Source organism: Lissotriton vulgaris, chromosome 4_1 (genome assembly GCF_964263255.1).
Source record: "Lissotriton vulgaris chromosome 4_1, aLisVul1.2, whole genome shotgun sequence".
In the NCBI taxonomy this organism is placed as follows: Eukaryota; Metazoa; Chordata; class Amphibia; order Caudata; family Salamandridae; genus Lissotriton; species Lissotriton vulgaris.
Window position 1 is genome coordinate 701686487 of NC_141691.1, and position 7365 is coordinate 701693851.

Sequence of the window (7365 nt, forward strand, 5' to 3'; positions counted from 1 at the left end):
CGGGCAGTATATTGTTTATATACGTAATTAGCAGAGGGCGTGTCCACAGGGAGAGCGGGCCAGGTGTAGACTGTCGTCCACGCAGGGGCTCCTGGATGATCGAGTCCCTGCTTGCATGCTCGCAGCCCTGGTGTAGTCACTCGCCCCCACCGAAACAGTCACTGAAGCATGACCCGCGAAGCGGGTCCGGCGAACTGTGGCGGAATACACCTCACAACTCCAGGCAGAGGAATATGCTGGCCGTGACACCAGTCCTTCAGCAGAAAATTACAAAAACCATTTGATGGACAGAATGTAGATCAATGTCTTACATTCACCCCAGTACAATGATCTGGGCCTACATCCATCGTTTTTTGCACTCCACACCACCCTGGGTTAGATAACGGCATTATGCAAATCAGCTCTGACCCTGTGCCCCATGGGAACAGTCCAGTCCGAACTACACAGCCATATCTTTCCCAGACCGGAAAAAGCATCCGAGGACCGGATTCGAGGTAACACCTCTCATCAGCCCGGCTAGCTTGACTCCAGTGGTGTGGAGGCCCTGGGACCCACGTCTGAGCTACCCCAGTACACTCAGGGAGAAAATTACAAAAACCATTTGATGGACAGAATGTAGATCAATGTCTTACATTCACCCCAGTACAATGATCTGGGCCTAAATCCATTGTTTTTTGCACTCCACACCACCCTGGGTTAGATAATGGCATTATGCAAATCAGCTCTGACCCTGTGCCCCATGGGAACAGCCCAGTCCGAACTACAACAACCATATCTTTCCCAGACCGGAATCTAGCATCCGAGGACCGGACCGGTTTCGAGGTAACACCTCTCATCAGCCCGGCTAGCTTGACTCCAGTGGTGTGGAGGCTCTGGGACCCACGTCTGAGCTACCCCAGTGCACTCAGGGAGAAAATTACAAAAAACAATTTGATGGACAGAATGTAGATCAATGTCTTACATTCACCCCAGTACAATGATCTGGGCCTAAATCCATCGTTTTTTGCACTCCACACCACCCTGGGTTAGATAATGGCATTATGCAAATCAGCTCTGACCCTGTGCCCCATGGGAACAGTCCAGTCCGAACTACACAGCCATATCTTTCCCAGACCGGAATCAAGCATCCGAGGACCGGACCGGTTTCGAGGTAACACCTCTCATCAGCCCGGCTAGCTTGACTCCAGTGGTGTGGAGGCTCTGGGACCCACGTCTGAGCTACCCCAGTACACTCAGGGAGAAAATTACAAAAATCCTTGTACTGGGGTGAATGTAAGACATTGATCTACATTCTGTCCATCAAATTGTTTTTTGTAATTTTCTGCTGAAGGACTGGTGTCACGGCCAGCATATTCCTCTGTGTGTAACTAAGGTAGAATGAAGTTCTCAGCAGTCAAATGATGTCAATTGTCACTTCTATTAATCCAGGTGTTTAGATTGGGGAGGGTGGGTATTTACAATAAAATGTCTGAATTTTCAAAATTGGTAACACTTTCTGTCCTCTTCCTGGTCTCTACTTGCTTCCCAACTTCTCTTTGCTCCTGATGCCTTGAAATACCTGGGTAGGGTGGCTTAGTGGAATAAAGCATCATGATCAAAGGTTCAGATTGTGGTGGGTCTACTCAACCATTGGCCCTGCTGAGGTCGGCAAAAGGAGTACAGCTGTATTGCGCTACCAAGCAGTGCCAATGTAATTGCTTTCTGCTTGATGACAATGAGTCAAATTATTGCTGATCCATAGGGAGCTGCCTACCATTATATCATCGGAATGTATTCCCTTTACCACGTAATGGCTAGGGCGGTCGACCTCGAATCTGGGTAACTGGATTAGAGTCTCGGCAATGGCGCTGAACATTCTGTGATTCTGGGCAAATCGCTTCATCTCCCCATGCCTAACAAAAAAAAAATACTACAAAAAAAATGAATGTGTCCTCATGTAATGCAACTGGTACTATGTTAAGCGCTCTGATATCCGATTCGGGTCAAGTTCGCTCTAAATAAAACTCTGTAAAATATATATATTTTTTTAAACTGGATAATCAGGCTATTTCCTTAGTGGCCTTCAGTGAATGCTTAACACTTCTTTGTATTGCAAAATCTACGCATATTAGTTATAAATTGCACCAGGTCAGTGTACTTTTGGTGATGCTTTTCTCAAATTAAATCTGTGAAACAGTTAGATATGCTTAGTATGATACGTCTGAAACTTAAATCAGCCCCAAGCTAATTTCTGTTTTTTATATCTAGCAAGACATAATCATGTTTTCATTCAACATCCTATTTTTCACTTGCGATCGCTCTGTGTGTGTTAGAAAAGATGGAGACTTTCTGCTTTTGGACAATTCCGGAGAAGTTGTTTGTAAATGGCTGGTAGAAAATGTAGATGAAAGTGGTCGGACAATCACCAAAGAGAGAGATTTTATAGCTATGATTCTTTTCCAATCATCTGGTAAGCACAATAAGTACATTTTTATATTAAGATTGCAACTGCAGGATAATGGTACTAATTACCAACATGATTCAGTAAAATCCTGCATTTGGGAATATGTTAATCCAATAATGGACAGTGAAAATGAAACATGCATGTCCTTACATATGCCTTGCTTTGCTCTCCAATCACAAATGTACCACTTATGAAAAGAGCAGAAACTTTTAGCTTGTGGCACTACTATAAGGCAGCCATTTGTGGATAAACTAGTTTACTTGGACAACGTTTTTCAGGAGGTTCAAGTTCAGGCTTACAATGTGTACTGTCTAATAAGGAATACTTTCTCTGTTATGGAGAGATTATACATGTCCTTTAATATCAATACCTGTTTATTTATATATTCTGGCTAGCGCTTGAAGATATATTGCAAGGGATCAATGTGTTATCTCTGTTTAGAAGTTTATAAATAAAATGTTTTCATTTTTTTTAGTGAAGAAACAGTGTCTCACGATTCAAAATATTTTTGAAGACTTAATTGCAAGCTATTCTGGCACAACGGAGGGTCTAAAACAGGTGTTGCTTCAAAGGGCACTGGAGGAAAAGCAGATGATGATGGACTGTGGCAATCGGGGAAGCGCTGGAAGACTTAAGAGGGTGTTACGTGAGCTCTAAGAGGACGAAATTGCAGAGAAAAGATGCAAGGACAAAAAAGCCAAGCAGAGTGGTCAGGATTACATAAGAGTTGCTAACCATACTCATGCCGAAAGCACAGCTTCTCAGCCTGGTGATGCGAGTTCGCGGATTAATTTGCAGAAACTTGAAAACCTGGCCCTTTTAGCAGGGATGGCTAGTGTCCTTCATCCAAAATCTACAACTAAATATGACGTAGTAGAACGTGAAAAAGAACTTGTCTTGAAGTCCCCACTTAAAGCCAAATATAAAGGACAAAAACATGCCTCCCTTTCACCACCAGGCCAGTTAAAACCCCAAAAACTATTTCCTACACAAGAGCTGGCTGTTTCGAGCAATGGAGTAACTCCTACTAGACCCTGCAAACAAGATTCTAAAATGATGGTACACTTTGCACAACATAGTTTGACACCACATGGTTTTGTGGCTAACGGCTCACTTTCACACAGCCCGGCCTACAGTGACTTTCCATCTGCAGTAACGCCTGTGGATGTGAACCGTACCTCTTGACATGATGACCCATTTGAAAGCAACGGAAGCTGTGACCATAATGTAAGAAGAGCTAAATGAGTGCTGCCATTATACACATTTGCATATTGTTAGGCCTGTATGCCAGCCTTTTTTCCTTTGTGAACATAACATGCCTTTTGTTGCCAAAACCACCTAAATTCTACCAGTTATCTCTGCAAAAAGTCTTCATACTTATTTAAACATTGAATTAATATGGTGCATTCATTTCCTCAACAATAGGGTACATATACCTACCTATTAAAATGTGAGTAAACAAATGGAAAACCTTTTGATATGATCAGTATAAATGATGGACTAATGGTTGCTTTGCTTTTTTTAATCCCTCAGGACAATGAAGAATCATTTCATTTGATGACGGAGGAAAGTCTATCATTCAACACTGGGGTAATTTTTTTTTTTTTAAGGTACATAGGAAATGGCATTTCCACTTGTATGACCTAATTATGATTTGCTTTCTCTCTAAGGAATAACTCCTTGTCCATATTTAATGAAAACAAAAGCTTTTCTGTTGGCCCTGGTTCCTGTCAGGGGTGTATACGGTTACAAGCCGAAAATGAACAATTAAAAGGTGCGTGCTTCATATTCTACCTTTCCACGTAAACTGCAAAAAATTCACATTAATAATCCTTTTTTCCCATCCAAACACATGCATTGCCAAAAAGTATGCTTGTGAAGTGTATATGGTATTTATTATCTGCTGCCTTTAACAAGTGTATTTATTTGATTATAGCACAGTTGCAAGGCACTTGCAATAGTGAGTTGGCTGTACAGTATTTGCAAGATGCGCTGTCTGCTTTGACCAATCCACGGAAGTTAACAGATGTAACATCGTCAAAAACATGCAGTCGATCATTCACTGTACAAAAGGTATACTTTTCTTTGCCACTCTTTTAACACAGTTAAATTTTATATAGGACAAACCTTGTACATTTCCTGCATGACGACTTTGAAATCTTTCTGCTTGCAATGTTTTTAAGTATGGCTGATTTATACTCCTGGAGCTAACATAGCAAATATTACATTGTTAGCCATGTACCAGATGCCAAATCAAAATTAAAAACCCGCAATCTATGCATATTTTTGAGATTGTAATCTAACATAATGGCAAATAGTTAATAGTTGTGTTATTTTGCAGACTGATATGCAGCAGTTGGTAAAGTACTCAAACGATCCTTCACGGTTCAGAGATGTACTCGTTCCAAAGAGAAAATTGCACAAACTCTTGGAGGAAGCCAAGTCAGCCTTGCAGGTTTTCTTCTCAATGGCATCAGTGAAATACTTTTTTCTCCTAAAGAACTTGCATCTGCAAAAGGTGTAACGAAGGCTCTTGCTGGAACAGCCGTCCTTGACGAGGAGAAGGTTGATGCATTGTTTGGTAAGATATTACAAATGTTCAAATTAACATTCAGTCGAGCTGGGATTGTGGCAATTCATTATACATTGCGTTAAGCTATGTTTCCATATGTGAGGTTGTATCATAATTGAACGATGACTCCATCATTGCTTAAAGCTGTCTGCAAAAGAACAATAAGAGTGGCTTGTAATTTCATAACAGTTTGTGCTACAAATGGCATGCAAATTTGGCGCAAAGCCTTGAGTTGGGATTTCATTTGTAAATCTGTAGGTCCAGGTGTGAGGTTCTCAAACTGGATGAATGAGTGATAGCAAACTGCACTTATAAAATATACTGTGCCCGCAGCTTTTATTTAGACCGGATCAACTCCCTAATAATTAGATCAGTTGGTCCTGGTCCTAACACTTGGTTGTAAGCTCCTATTTTGATTTCTGGTCACTATGCTAGTTTCTTAGACGATTGTTTTCCAAATATGATTCTCGCAAGTACAGTTCAGACTCACCCTGGCTGCCTCAATGATGGTTTTGTAAAGAAATCTGGCACTGATTACTTTCTGTTTGCAGAGGAAGTTTGCCCGCGTCTAGTGAACAGGACTATGGCACATGCTTGTTTCAATGCATCTACATTTGTACAGACTTTCTTCCAAGTACCCCCGCATTTCAAAAGGGTGAAAGAGCCCCCTCTTCATCAATGCTTTGCTCTAAGCTGTGCCAAACTTTGACCAAGTGGCCTTAAAGTTTCACTTAGGAACCATGTAACCCTAACCATATCTCATCTGGCACACTGTATGAAATAATGGAATTGGAACTTTTGATAGGCAGCCCAGCCGTATTCAAAACCATAAATAATGGTGGTAACATGATACTGATGTATTTTATTTAGTTTTTCGAGAGTTTATGAAGTCTGTGTGCAGTGCCAACGGCTGGCCATCACTGGACAACAGAAGTATGAGAAGGAAGGTGGCTATAAAAATTTGCAATGCCAGAAGAGGATTAAGGAAATCTCCGCATCTAGAATCAAACCACGAAGTTGCTGGTTTTCGTTGAGCTATTTGTTCTTGTTGCATTAGTCTCGCCTTTCTTCCCTGGATCTTATTTTTTTTCTGGACGTTTTCTCTTGTTTGGTATCCTGGCCCCTTTGGGGCCAAGTATGTGCTTTAGATAAATAAAATCACATTGAAACATCCATTTGATCATTTTTTCCTTTACCACTGTTTTGTTTAGTGTTTTGCAAATGGTCACCATGTCAAACAGCGTCCGATAATGCTCTGTACCTCTAAATAAGGCAAATCCCAGTGAGTCAGGAGCATGGGAGTAGTGGCACATGTTAAGCTGATCTGAATCCAAAGGTATAACATTGCTGCAGGCCACTTCTTTTATATAAAGGTGCTTGTGGTATTTCTGCAGCACAAACCTAGCCGAAAATAGAGTTTAAAAAGTAATCTTTCCAATGCAGGGCAAAGAAAATCTGAGTATTAGGACCAGATTTAGAGACGTTTCGTGTCTGGTTTGCTTGAGTTTTATAATGCAGACCTGATTCAAAATTTCGGGTTTTGCAAACAAGAGCAAATTGGTATTTGGTACAACACATCCAAAATGGGAAAAGTTTCACTTTTGTGTAGACATAGTATTTTTTGGGTAATGGAAGGGTACCCTTCCATTACAAAACCTAAACTAGACTCTCGCAGGCAACATTGCATTATAGTGCCAATGTGTGGGCATGGTTCTCAGCTGCCTAATGGTGCAGCAGTGCTAGTGAAAGAGGTAGACATGACACTTTCCTACTCTCCTAGTGGCACCCTGCAAGGCAATATTGGCAGTCTGCCAACGTGCTCCTAACATGGAATTGTCAAGGTGTAATCCAACCCGTAATGATTTATTAGTGATCCACAGGCATACTATATTAATTAAATCATCCTTATGTAGTCCTCATTTAGTAATCCACACATTCTTTAGTTGTCCTTAAATAATCCTGAGTAATCCATGTTCATTTTTAAGTTGTCATTAAATCCCCCGAGAGTAATCTACACTCATACTGAAAATGTCATAGGGCCATTCGAAAGTAATCAATAGCCATCCTGAAGCGGTCATAGGATCATCCAGGAATAATCCACACTTATCGATCCCAGAGTAATTGACTGCCATCCTGAAGCTGTTATAGAATCATCAGTCATCCTTAAATTGTCTAGAGCCCATCCTGGAGTCATTCTCACTCATCCTGATGTTGTCAATTAGTATTCGTGGAGTTGTAAAAGGTAATCACTCCCTGCCAGTGGAAGTCATCAGAACACCATCCTAGCGTAGTTTTTGTGATTACAGTAAGAGTCATCCCATTTAAATAATCGACCCTGTGGGCAGACTTC

General features: G+C 41.2%; 1 pseudogene; it reads left to right on the forward strand.

Annotated features, from left to right (window-relative positions):
• The first annotated feature begins 2259 nt into the window (after positions 1-2259).
• Positions 2260-6120, forward strand: LOC147722471 (uncharacterized; annotated as a pseudogene).
• Positions 6121-7365: the final 1245 nt, after the last annotated feature.